Consider the following 14180-nt stretch of genomic DNA (forward strand, 5'->3'; position numbering starts at 1 on the left):
TGGCCCAATGGCCTTTCCTCCCACAGTGGTGACAAATGAGTTCTCTTTTAGGTCTTGTGTCCCCTGCCACCACCACAGTCTCAGCCGCCCCTGTAACTCCCTGTTTGTTTTTACCTCGGGCTCCAAAATTGCAAGCTTTGTACAGGCCTCAACCATCAAGTCCAATGTGGGAGGCGGATTGAAGGGAAGCCCAAGAATAATCCTCTTGTAGATGTCGTTTGCATTAGTTTGGGTTACCTCTGTTAATTGTCCTTTCTGTGTTTCCTGGCTGGTCACTTGCTTCCCAATAGCTTGCCAGAGCCTCTCCACAAAATCTATAAAAGGTTTTTGGGGAGATTGCTTAATAGTTGTGTAATTAATTTTTGGGGCTTTGGAAGGCATTAACAAAAGTGCTCTCTCTGCAGCTCCTTTAACCTGGGTAATGACAGGCCCTGGTAATAGTCGGGCCTGGTCCTGGGGTTTAGCCACTTCTCCTTTGCTGCATAAATTATTTATAGTTATATTTGAATTCTCTCAATCAATCGAATTGTCTTCACTTTGCAGGAGCACAGAAAGGAGCCTCTTCCATGCTCTCTCCCACACTTTCCTGTTTTTCTGAGCTTAACATTTTACTTTGCAGTGTTAAAGGGTGGTAACCACAACTGAAAAGTGTAGGTGTCCTCTGCTGTTACTACACTCACAACAAACAGGAGAACTGCTTGCATCCTGCCTCTTATGTAGCATTATCCAAACAGTCCTGAAAGCACTGAGGCTTTTAGTACTTGATAGGGACTGATAAATTTATGTGCTGAGAAGCAAGCGCAAGAAGCAATGTGGTAGATCCCTTGGGCTCATGCCATGAAAATTCTGTGGTTGTGAGCTCTCAATAAGATGTTCTGTAGTAATTAACCGTTTCTAACTTTATCCACCAATCACAGACTCTGTGATCTGTGGAATTAAGAATCTCAGCCCATTAGCTGATATCCCTGAGCAAGACAAGATGCCAAAAGACTATTATGTGTAATCCTTGATTTCCTATCATCTTTATCCCAAGATTATTGAATCAGCAGGCAGATGAACTTTACTTTGTGATCCTTTGGCATGGTACTGGGTACTGTAATATCTGAGATGATTTGCAAGGCATTTGTACATTTTCAATAGGAAGGAAAATCCTCCAAAGCACTCCAAATTAGCTGAAGAACAGGAGCAAGAAAATCCATGAATTATTTACAAGAGAACATATGCTCCCTCCTATTCTTTTTTGCACATGATTTGTCAAACATCTTTTTTCATACACCTGGAAGCTCTAAGTATAATAGTGTTCATGCAAATGTATGTACATCTAGATGTATACAGGTAGTCAGGTGTTGTAAAGCAAACCTCCGATAAGCTGTGTCACAGACAGAATGTGCACATTATGATTACATGCTTAGTACTGATGTTTTTCAGAGGCTACTGAGTCACGTGACTGAACTTGTGTGTACTAAGGGAGCTACATATAAGTATAAAGGTTTGCATGTAAGGGTCAGGAAAGTGCTAATTATCATTATTTCTGAACATTAAAGGCTTTTTCATTTACCATTTAACTTTGTAAGGGAGTAAAACTATGGGGTTTCTTTTCTCATCTGGGTAAGAATTTTTGATGAGTGTTAAATAATTTAAAGTTTCTTAAGGTCTTAGGCTTAAAATTCGGTGCATTTCAAATAACAAACATTTAAAGGGATACTGTAAAACACTGTAGTGGGTTTAGTTTAGAAACTGGGCAGAAACACTAATTAAGTGTAGTGGTTTGGTTCAAAATATCTATTACTTACTTATTTTCCTTCTGTGAGATAAAAATTAGGAGAAAGCAAAGCAGGCAGAAAACTTAAACAGTTGCAGTACAAAGAAAGAGTTGTATTACTAATAGAATTAAAAGTAAAGAGAAATAACAAGAAATTAAAGCAAACCCCCTCCCCCTTTCCAGCACTTTCCTCCTTTTACCCAACTCACACAAAGGGTAACAGAACATGGGATTTTAGTTAGTGTTGCAGTTCTTGATAAGTCTCTTTCATATGCTTAAGGAAAAAAGGGTTTTCTTCAGCTGCACATAGTTCTCAAACTGCCACCAACAGCAGACCCACCCGGAAAGAAACAATCTGCTGTGGTGTAAAACATCTCTTCCATGAAAATCTCACAGTTCCTTCACACTGCCAAACATAGGCTATCACATGGGGTTATTAATCTTTTTAAGGATGAGTTATTTTGGCCTGAATACAAAGGCTTTCTTCGCCACAAGTCTCTAAAAAGCCTTTCAATGCTTCTATATAGCCTGGCATAGGCACTCTTCACAATTTCCACAGGCCACACGTGAATTTTTCATCCCCCCATGTACTTCAAATGGATTAAAGAGACAAACAGTTTGTGGTATTACAGTTTCTTACCACGGCATGCAAGAAGGTTTTTAAGCTATGCGCGAGAATCGCGGCACCGCCCTCTTTTCTCCCGTCACCATGCTCAGCTCCGTCTCACGTGACTCACTTTCTCTTTCTCTCTGACTCTGAGACCGCCATGTTGAAGAGTGTTCTTGTTCAGGCTTTATGGTGGAGAAAGCCTCGCTCCCTTTGTGCTGCTGTCTTCTTCAGTTCAGCGCAAAGTGTGCTGGCTGCAGACAGGAGGCTATGCCGGCTCCTGTTGGCTCCGCCAGCTCTGTATGGAGAGGAGAGGATAAGGACCCGCCGGTCCCAGGAAACCGCGCCAGATGGGTTTAGCTGTGTAGCAGTCCATGGCTGGTTTTAGCTGACTGTGGCTCTGGAATAGTTCGCCCCCCCCAGCAGCCCAGGGTCTATGCTGTGGCGTTGGAAAAGGGGAGGGGGTAGGGGCCCCGGCCCGCCCCGGGCCGGCAGAGCCCGGAGGCTCCAAGGCCCCCTCCACCTTCCAGCAGGTGAGCTAGAAGAAAAGGCAATTCCTGCCTTTCCGTGCTGTTTGAATATGTAAATTGTGAGAAGTGTCATTAGTGTAAAAGACTGTCCATCAACTCAGGTTCAACCCACTACAAACATCAAAGGCCAAATTTTCATAGAGAACTGAAAGCCTCACTTCCTCTTGCACAGGGGGTTCCTGTTTATTTGTTTCTATTGTTGATGAACTTAGTGTCAAAAGATATATCTAAAAATATGTCCACATAGCACAGTGCAGTACTATGGTCTGTATGCACCTGAGTTATCTGTGGTATAGTCAACATGAAGCAAACCACAATATGAGACCATACAGAGAAACCCCTACAGCCTTGAAGCACTGTAACTCCATGTTAATTAGCTCTGTGTCTTAGAGAGGAGTTTTTGAGGCCTCTGTTACTAGTTAGTGTACTCAGACCAGTTCATTTGGCACCAATTTAGAGCCTCTGCTTGATGCCCAGTTCATGTTGTAGGACATTCCTGCTAGGATCTTTGAGAATTTTATTTTTAACACCTTGTGCTGCAAGTTGCATGTCTGTAAAACAGAAAAGGTGAAAACACAACAGTACATCTTATGCTTTTGTTAACTGTTTTTTTCATCTATTAATGAAGAATTTATGTAAATAAAAAGCAATGTTAGAAAACACATGATGCCTTTTTCTGGTCTTAAAATCAAGAATCAAACACAGTTAGAAGGGAAAAAGGGATTTTACCTTGGTATTTATTTTAAGGATCCTTAGGTGCACTATGTCCAGGTGGAATGCACCGAAATGCACACAACAATGCACACCCCTAAAAGATCTGGCATAACATTATAGGTTTTACTAATTAGCATATCTATCAAAAATTCCCCAATGAGAGGCTTGAATGAACCCCCTCCCCAAGGAACCTTCCCCTGGATGGTCCTATCTTAGTTTACAGAATGTGTTCTGGAGAGGACCTTGGTGTCTGGGGCTTTCTCATCCCTAAGTACAAAGCTTCTAAAATGTTTAGTCTTATTTGACAAATAAGTCTAAGATTGTAGGCTAAAAAGCACTAAGAATACAGAAGTTATCAAAAGGTATAAAAGGGGTTGTCTTGGGATGACCTTATGATGTGTATCCCATATCGCTGCCTATGCCCAGAAATTAATTATTGGCCTTTCTATGCCTCTGAACTGAGCCTGAGAGGGGGAAGAAAAAACTGAGCAAAACTTTCTCAAAGCAGTTTGAAACTTGTTCAAGGTCACATAAAGATAGCAGGTTTTTTTTCCAGCTGGGGCAGGGGGGAGCGAGGAAGCACCCGGCTGGCAGCTTTTCCAGTCAGCTTTTGGCCAGTTTTTTTCCAGTTCCTTGTTCTTTGGAGAGAGGCTGAGAGCTGAACTTTTCCTTCTCTGGAATTTCGGATTTTCTCCCTTTTCTACTGGACTGCCTGATTGCTGTAACATCAGAGCACATCGGGAGGACTTTCCACCGGGCACAGAGGGCCTGGCCCTGGGCCAAGCCCCAGCTCCGAGGAGACCAAAGGGAGGACTCGAACACTTTCCCAGGTTTTTCCTCTACAGCGAAAGATTTTACCATTTAACATTATTTTCCTTTCCCGTGTGCTTGTTAAATAAATAGTTTTATCTTCTTCACTTTCCTTCGAGGAAAATTTATTTTTTTTTCCCGAACCTGGTGGGGGGAGGGGTGGTTGTGCCTTCTCTCAGAGTATATATATATTTCTAAATTTGGCCAAACCGGAACAAATTTAGTGGCGCCCAACTGTGTGGCTCGAAGGAAAGTGAAAAAACTTGTGCTAATTACATTTTGGGTTGAATTTACTTATTCTGTGTTGGAGTAAAATAGTCACCATGCTGGCTGAGCTCATAATGTCTCTCTGGCTCGATGTACTCATGTCTTTCTGGTCCTTAGGCTTCATTGAGGTACTAGTGCTTTTTTGGTCCCTAGGGTTGTTTGCCTATCCACAACTTGCTCCAATCTTGTCCTTGATATGTAAATTTTACAGAGAAGGGTGACGAATCAGGATTTCTATTTTGCTGTGTTCAGTGATAATGATTTATAAGAAGTTGATAGAGGTACAGGCAGCTGTTCGACGTGTGTATGATAAGTGGTTTCTCCGTCCTAACCCCAGTCCTAGCTTCAGTAGCCTGTTTTGGGAATTTATTAGTAATTGCACCCAGATTGTTAGAGGAGGAGGAGATGGGGTTTCCCTTGCCTTTAAATTTGATAGGTTATCTTTTGAGAATGTTCAGTATCCCCTGGATGTTAAAGAGACCACCCTCCTGGTATTTAATCTGGTAATCTTCCTCTACATGATTCACAGCTTCTCTAGAATAAGAGCTCAGATTTCCAGGGTGACTGCTGAGACACCTGACCCAGAGGTGGAAAATCCTGAGTGGTGTGGGGAATGGGAGGACATCGGCCAAACCCTAAAGAAATTCTCTGACCCGATAGTTTGGGATTTCCCATCTGAACAAATTCAGAAACCAGCTGAGGTGGGAAAATATCTGAAAGAGAGATACAATGACAATTCTAATGAGAACAAGCTCCTTGCAATATGTTGGGCTTTGGCATATGCCTATCGCACACTGCAGCAGCAAGTAAAGGTAGAGAGGCAAGAAGATCAATCAGCAAAGCCTGCAGACACCCCAGTCACTCAGGCTGCAGATAAACCAGACAGCCAGCCCAAAACAGATGCAGGGGAAGGAACCTCAAAAGATGCAGGGGAAGGAACCTCAAAACCACCAGCGGACTCAGGCACAGAAACCATTACTGAGTCCATGTCCATAAAGGACCTTCACAGCCTAAGAAAGGATTACACCCGACGGTCCGATGAATCCATAATAAGTTGGATGGTCCGTATTTGGGATGCGGCAGGTGATGATGTGATGCTGGACGGTGCTGAAGCGAGGCATTTGGGATCCCTGTCACAAGATCCAGTGATCGACCAAGAGATGAAAAGGGAGGCTAACTCTACCAGTCTCTGGAGACGAGTTTTGACAGGCGTGATGGAAAGATATATGTGTGGAGATGATCTCTACATGCAGCAAACCCCGTGGAAGACCATAGAACAAGGGATCCAACTCCTGAGAGAACTAGGGGTGGTAGAGGTTGTCTTCACACATGACCCAGGATTGAGGAGTCCAGACCGGGCCAGAGTTATTCCATACATGTGGCGAAAACTCATACAGCTTGGGCCACCAGAATACGCTTCTGCTTTAGCAATAATGAAACCAGACTACGGTGCAAATGAGACTGTGAAAGATATGGCAGTGAAGCTCCGAGCATATGCAGACTCTGTGCATGGCCCAACACATGCAAGAATTGCAGCTGTGGAAACACGTATGCAGAAAATGGAAGATAAGATGGAAAGGAATCACCAGGAGATTAAAGAGTGCCTTCTCCGCGGACGTTCCCCAGAGAGAAGGTACATCCCACGAAGTGAGGTGTGGAATTTCCTGTGTGACAGTGGGGAAAACATGAGGAAGTGGGGTGGACAACCCACTTCTGCTCTGGCAGCACGAGTGAGTGAATTGAAGGAGCGCAAGTCTCAGAAAGGAGGATCTACCAAAAAGGAAGTAGCTCCAGTTGCCTGTAGCCAAATTGCCGGAAATGATGGAAAAGACGACGGCATGTCCAATTCCCATGAAGGAACCTCTAAGATACAGGCCCAGGGAAAGAAGGATAACCAGGCATAGAGGGGCCCTGCCTCTAGCCAGGTAGAGGTCAGGGAAAACCGTGTTTTTTGGACTGTGTGGATTCGTTGGCCTGGTACATCAGAACCACAAAAATATGATGCCTTGGTTGACACTGGTGTGCAGTGTACAATAATTCCATCGCAGCATGTGGGGGTAGAATCTGTTTCTATTTCTGGTGTAACAGGTGGATCACAAAATTTGACCTTGGTGGAAGCTGAGGTGAGCCTGACTAGAAATGAGTGGAAGAGACATCTCATTGTGACTGGCCCAGAGGCCCCGTGCATTTTGGGCATAGACTTCCTCCGGAACGGGTATTTTAGAGACCCAAAGGGACTCAGGTGGGCTTTTGGAATAGCTGCTGTGGAGACAGAGGGCATTAAGCAATTGAACACTTTGCCTGGGCTATCAGAGAACCCGTCTGCAGTCGGCCTTCTGAAGGTGGAAGAACAAAGAGTACCAATTGCCACCTCGACAGTGCATCGCCGACAGTACCGGACAACTCGAGATGCTGTGATTCCCATCCACAAGATGATCCGTGAGCTGGAGACCCAAGGGGTGGTCAGCAAGACCCACTCACCCTTCAACAGCCCCATCTGGCCTGTGCGCAAATCGGAAGGAGAATGGAGATTGACTGTGGACTATCGTGCCTTGAATGAAGTGACTCCACCGCTGAGTGCTGCTGTGCCGGACATGTTGGAGCTCCAGTATGAGCTGGAGTCCAAAGCAGCAAAGTGGTACACCACTGTTGACATTGCCAATGCATTTTTCTCCATTCCTCTGGCAGCAGAGTGCAGGCCTCAGTTTGCCTTCACCTGGAGGGGGGTGCAGTACACCTGGAACCGACTGCCCCAGGGGTGGAAGCACAGTCCCACCATCTGCCATGGACTGATCCAGACTGCACTAGAAAAGGGTGAGGCTCCAGAACATTTGCAGTACATTGATGACATCATTGTGTGGGGGAACACTGCAACAGAAGTGTTTGAGAAAGGAGAGGAAGTTATCTGGATTCTCCTGGAAGCTGGTTTCGCCATTAAGAAGAGCAAAGTCAAGGGACCTGCCCGAGAGATCCAGTTCCTGGGAGTGAAGTGGCAAGATGGACGGCGTCAGATTCCCACTGAGGTCATCAATAAGATCACAGTAATGTCTCCACCAACCAACAAGAAGGAAACACAAGCTTTCCTAGGCACTATAGGTTTCTGGAGGATGCACATTCCCGAGTACAGCCAGATTGTGAGTCCTCTTTACCTGGTTACCCGCAAGAAGAACGATTTCCATTGGGGCCCTGAACAGCAACAAGCTTTTGCCCAAATCAAGCAGGAAATCGCTCATGTGGTAGCCCTTGGCCCAGTTAGGACAGGACCCGAAGTGAAGAACGTGCTCTATTCTGCAGCCGGAAGCCATGGCCTGTCCTGGAGCCTCTGGCAGAAGGTGCCTGGTGAGACTCGGGGCCGACCACTGGGATTCTGGAGCCGAAGCTACAGAGGGTCTGAGGCCAACTACACCCCAACAGAAAAGGAGATCTTGGCAGCCTATGAAGGAATCCAAGCCGTCTCAGAGGTAATTGGCACTGAGGCACAACTCCTCCTGGCACCCCGACTACCGGTGCTGGGGTGGATGTTCAAAGCAGAGGTTCCCTCTACCCACCATGCCACCAATGCCACATGGAGCAAATGGATTGCTCTCATCACACAGCGCGCCCGAATCGGAAAACTGAATCGCCCTGGGATTTTGGAAATAATTACCAACTGGCCTGAAGGTGAAAACTTTGGTCTTGCTGATGAAGAACAAGTGACACGTGCTGGAGAAGCTCCACCGTACAACCAACTGCCATCAGAAGACACACGCTACGCTCTTTTCACCGATGGTTCTTGTCGCATCGTAGGGATGAAACGAAAGTGGAAAGCAGCCATATGGAGCCCCACACGACAGGTTGCAGAAGCTACTGAAGGAGAAAGTGGATCAAGCCAACTTGCTGAACTCAAAGCTGTTCAACTAGCCCTGGACATTGCTGAAAGGGAGAAGTGGCCAAAGCTCTACCTCTACACTGATTCATGGATGGTAGCCAGTGCTCTGTGGGGATGGTTAGAAAAGTGGGAAAAAGCTAATTGGCAGCGTAGGGGAAAACCAATCTGGGCTGCTGAAGAGTGGAAAGACATCGCTGCCCGAGTAAGAAAGCTGGTTGTGAGAGTCCGCCATGTAGATGCTCACGTCCCCAAGAGTAGGGCTAATGAGGAACACCAAAACAACAAGCAGGTAGATCAGGCTGCAAAGATAGAAGTGTCACAGGTAGACTTGGACTGGAAACACAAGGGAGAGTTGTTCCTAGCTCGATGGGCCCATGATGCCTCAGGCCATCAGGGCAGAGATGCCACCTATAAGTGGGCACGAGACCGAGGGGTGGATATAACCATGGACAGTATCTCCCAGGTTATCCATGACTGTGAGACATGCGCTGCGATCAAGCAGGCCAAGCGGGTGAAGCCCCTGTGGTACGGTGGGCGATGGTCCAAATACAAGTATGGAGAGGCCTGGCAGATTGATTACATCACACTGCCTCAGACCTGCCAAGGCAAGCGCTATGTGCTCACAATGGTAGAAGCCACCACTGGATGGCTGGAGACCTACCCTGTGCCTCACGCTACTGCCCGGAACACCATCCTGGGCCTTGAAAAGCAAGTCCTTTGGAGGCATGGCACCCCTGAGAGAATCGAGTCTGACAATGGGACTCATTTTAAGAATAGCCTTATTAATACCTGGGCTAGAGAACATGGCATAGAGTGGGTGTACCACATCCCTTACCATGCACCAGCTGCAGGCAAAGTGGAACGGTGCAATGGATTGTTGAAAACCACTTTGAAGGCACTGGGTGGGGGAACTTTCAAAAATTGGGAACAGAATCTAGCAAAGGCCACCTGGTTAGTTAACACCCGAGGTTCCACCAATAGAGCTGGTCCAGCCCAATCTGAATCCCTGCATACAACAGATGGAGATAAGGTCCCAGTAGTGCATGTCAGAGGTCTGTTAGGAAAGACTGTGTGGATAAATTCTGCCTCGAGTACAGACAAACCCATCCATGGGGTTGTCTTTGCTCAGGGACCTGGTTGCACATGGTGGGTAATGCAGAAAGATGGCACAACATGTTGTGTACCACAGGGAGATCTGATTGTTGTGTGAAAACCACCTGTAGTGTGAAATGCCAGTATACCCCTGCTTGCTGATTGTCACTGTCACTGTTTGTACATAGCTGCATATATATATTTACATATGTATTAATGTGTGTGGAGAATTAGAATATCTTAGTTTGGACATTGAGCCAACAATATGGGATAAGGGGTGGAATGTCTTGGGGTGACCTTATGATGTGTATCCCATATCGCTGCCTATGCCCAGAAATTAATTATTGGCCTTTCTATGCCTCTGAACTGAGCCTGAGAGGGGGAAGAAAAAACTGAGCAAAACTTTCTCAAAGCAGTTTGAAACTTGTTCAAGGTCACATAAAGATAGCAGGTTTTTTTTTCCAGCTGGGGCAGGGGGGAGCGAGGAAGCACCCGGCTGGCAGCTTTTCCAGTCAGCTTTTGGCCAGTTTTTTTGCAGTTCCTTGTTCTCTGGAGAGAGGCTGAGAGCTGAACTTTTCCTTCTCTGGAATTTCGGATTTTCTCCCTTTTCTACTGGACTGCCTGATTGCTGTAACATCAGAGCACATCGGGAGGACTTTCCACCGGGCACAGAGGGCCTGGCCCTGGGCCAAGCCCCAGCTCCGAGGAGACCCAAGGGAGGACTCGAACACTTTCCCAGGTTTTTCCTCTACAGCGAAAGATTTTACCATTTAACATTATTTTCCTTTCCCGTGTGCTTGTTAAATAAATAGTTTTATCTTCTTCACTTTCCTTCGAGGAAAATTTATTTTTTTTTCCCGAACCTGGTGGGGGGAGGGGTGGTTGTGCCTTCTCTCAGAGTATATATATATTTCTAAATTTGGCCAAACCGGAACAGGGGTATAAAAGAAAAGGCAATAAGTCACCACGGCATCACACACACACACAAAAAAGGTGTTGCAACCATGTTCATCTGTAGCAAATTTCTCCACAGATGTGAAAGACCTACCATCATCTTTCAGACAAGCATTTAGATTTTTGTGCTTCTTTTCTGAAGACCTTATTTTGTGTGCCAGTAATTGCAATTACTCTTGTAATGACACTCTGTAAGTGACATCCTGGAGTTCTCAAAGCCTGACAGCTATCATAGAACATGTTAGCTTTCCCAAGGGGAACGTCAGTCAAATTCCCTTCTTGCACTTCACTGTTCCACCTCAGATATGTGAATGCACGTGTGCACACAGCTTCTGGGGACTGAAAAACCAGAGCCTTTCTGTTAGGTGCCCCAGAAGAATTTCACAGCAGAATTCCAGCAGAAATATCAAAACAAGTCCCATATTTCCCTCTCTCTGGTGGCCACCTACTCCACCTGTTTATTGTTGCTTGCATCTGGCTTGGGCGAATGCAGGGACCTGGTAATCAGTCAGAACCACACATGCAGCAGCTGCCAGCTGGTTTGCTAAAACCTGGAGAGCTATTTCCAATACATTGGTAAGCATTTGTTATGATGAAAGTGCTGACATAATTGCAACATGAAGCAAGTTAAAAGTGTCAATTTACATTAAGAACATGAGTCAAATGCTTTTGAAAAAAAAAAAGAACAAAAAATTATTTGTGATGCTTTGTTCTTCCCATCCCGTATTAAACAGAAACAGTAAGTGGTCCTTGGGAAAAGCAGATTTCAGATTCTGTTGCAGAGCAAAAATGTCCTGTAATCTTTGCAATTTTATAGAGTTTTCAAAGTAAATATCAAAATTAAAAGTCATTAATTTTCATGTTTCTGTGGATCACTATAGATAAAAAGTAATTACTACCCTTGTTCTGCAGAAGAGTTGACAGAAATAATAATGTATTTTTTTGCAAGATTGTTTGTATGAAGAATTGTTACGTAGCAACATGATTCTGCTTGAAAATAATTACCATCTTATTAAAGTGTGAATAATTTCTATATTAAGTTAATAACCCAATGCCAGGAAAATTTTCCAGAACTGTTCCATTTTTGTGTACAAAATTAGGATGTTCTATTAGTTTATCTGCATCTTAGCTGAATGTTAATGTTTATGATCATACCTTTCACTAGCCACTGAAGAAAACAGATATGTATTGCTGCATTTTTATAGAACACCTCCCACATAAAGGCTTTATGGATGTTTATTCATTTATTGATTGACAAATCCAGAAAACAATGGTTAAAGAAAACCTATGTGGAGGTTATGTGGCTGTTCATTTTGGAGGCAGGGGAACATTGGCAACTGGAAGAAAACTCAGGCAAGTTCCAAAAAAATTCTCTTAAAGATATCTCAGGTTAAAAACAAGAAAAGGTAGAGACTTCCAAATTCTAGAAATGGTAAAGGTGGCTTCTAAAAAAGTGGCTTTCTAAAAAAAAATACACAAGACAATTTATTTAAACTGCAAATAGTTTCTAAGTCTTCTGATTGAGTTTTGTATATCTTGAATGAAACCAGTTAGAATTTTACTTCCCCTGTCTTCCTGAATGACTTAATGAAGTAGGAGAAACAAAAAGCGTGTTAACTGAGAAAAGAAGGAAGACCAAGATTTACCAAGGAAGGCCACCTGCTGTCATGATGCAGTGTGAATTTAATGGGTGTTTCAATGTTCAGTGCTCCAATGAATGACAGACACTGCTCCTAGCTCCCTTTTATTATGTGTTATCCTAATCTACCTTGGTATATTGCCATGATTTCCACCTGTGTTTTCAAACAGATCATATTTATTTCAGTTTAAGCACTACAAGTGTGACAATGGTGAAAGTATAACCTCTGTGAGAAAATGCAACACTCCTGTGTTGCTCCTGGAGGAGTGTGAAGCATTCCTGAGTTTAAAATAACCTTCAGCTTTGGAACAGAGCAGGAAGTTTCGTAAGATCAAAACTGTACTAGGTTACATAGGCTATATATGCTTAAGAGAATCACTCTAAGAATAGAATTAAGCGAGGTATTGGACCTACATCATAGAATCTATGAAGGAATTTCCTCCATCTGACCATTCAGGAGCACTCTGGCAGTCACACTCCCACACCAGACACATTCACTGCTGGGACTAAAGACCCTTCGCAGCAAGTGACTCCAATGACCTGACAGGAGCCCCACTTGCTTCCCTCCCTGCACATCACATGCTCATGCAGTCAGACAAGATTTCCTTACCAGCTCGGCCTTTGGTTTCCCATAATAGAGTCTCAGACATCCCATTCCTTAAAGCATTTTATTCACAGTGCAGTAACACAGAAACAGCTTGAGCTGACACCTCTGAGGAGGGGCCTCGAAAAAAGGAATCCCTGGGATTGTATACCCTCTTGTAATGTATACAGTCTAAGCACACTGAGGCCTACCTGCATTAAATGTATTCCTGAACAAATCTTATCATTTAGGTTGGAAAATACCTGTAAAATAATCAAGTGCAACCATTAGCCCAACACTGACAAGTCCACCACTAAATCATGTCTCTAAGTGCCACATCTGCAAGTCTTTTGAATACCTCCAGGAATGGTGACTCAACCACTTCCCTGGGCAGCCTGTACCAATACTTGACAACCCTTTCCTTGAAGATTTTTTTCCTATTGTCCAATCTAAATCTCCCCTGGTGCAACTTGAAACCATTTTCTCTTGTCCTATAATTTTTTACCTGGGAAAAGAGACCAACCCCCACCTCACCACAACATCCTTTCAGGCAGTTACAGAGTGATAAGGTCTCCCCTCAGCCTCCTTTTTCCTGGTTTAAACACCCCTTGCTTCAGCTGGTTCTCCCAAGACTTGTGCTCCAGACCCTTCCCCAGCTTCACTGCGCTTCTCTGGACATGCTTCACCACTTCAATGTCCTTCCTGTCATAAGGGGCCCAAAACTGGACACAAGACTTTAGGTGCAGCCTCACCAGTGCTGAGTACAGGGGGACAATCCCTGCCCTGGTCCTGCTGGCCACACTACTTCTGGCCAGGATGCCATTGGCCTTCTTGGCCACCTGGCCGCATGCTGGCTCATGTTCAGCTGACTGTGGACCAGTACCCCCAGGTCCTTTTCCAGCCACTCTTCCCCAGCCTGTAGTGCTGCACGGCGTTGTTGTGACCCAAGTGCAGGACCTGGAACTTGACCTTGTTGAACCTCACACCCTTGGCCTCAGCCCAACAATATAGCCTGTCCAGATCCCTCTGCAGAGCCTTCCTGCCCTCCAGCAGATCCACACTCCTGCCCCACTTGGTGTCTTCTGTGAACTGACTGATGGTGCACACAATTCTCTTGTCTAGATAATTGATAAAGATGTTAAACAGGATTGGCCCCAGTACTGAGCCCCAGGGAACACCATTGTGGCCATCTGCCAGCTGGATTTAATACACATCACTAATGCTGCCTACGGGCTCCTTTTAGCTCTGTGAGAGCACATGGTTGCTACCATTCTTGGTTCTGCCCAGGTCTCATCAGCCACTGTTGCATGAGCTGCCAGCTCCTGGCAGCTCCCTCAGGAGAGCTTTAACAACA

This window comes from Corvus hawaiiensis, chromosome 6 (assembly GCF_020740725.1).
Source record: "Corvus hawaiiensis isolate bCorHaw1 chromosome 6, bCorHaw1.pri.cur, whole genome shotgun sequence".
NCBI classification, from domain to species: domain Eukaryota; kingdom Metazoa; phylum Chordata; class Aves; order Passeriformes; family Corvidae; genus Corvus; species Corvus hawaiiensis.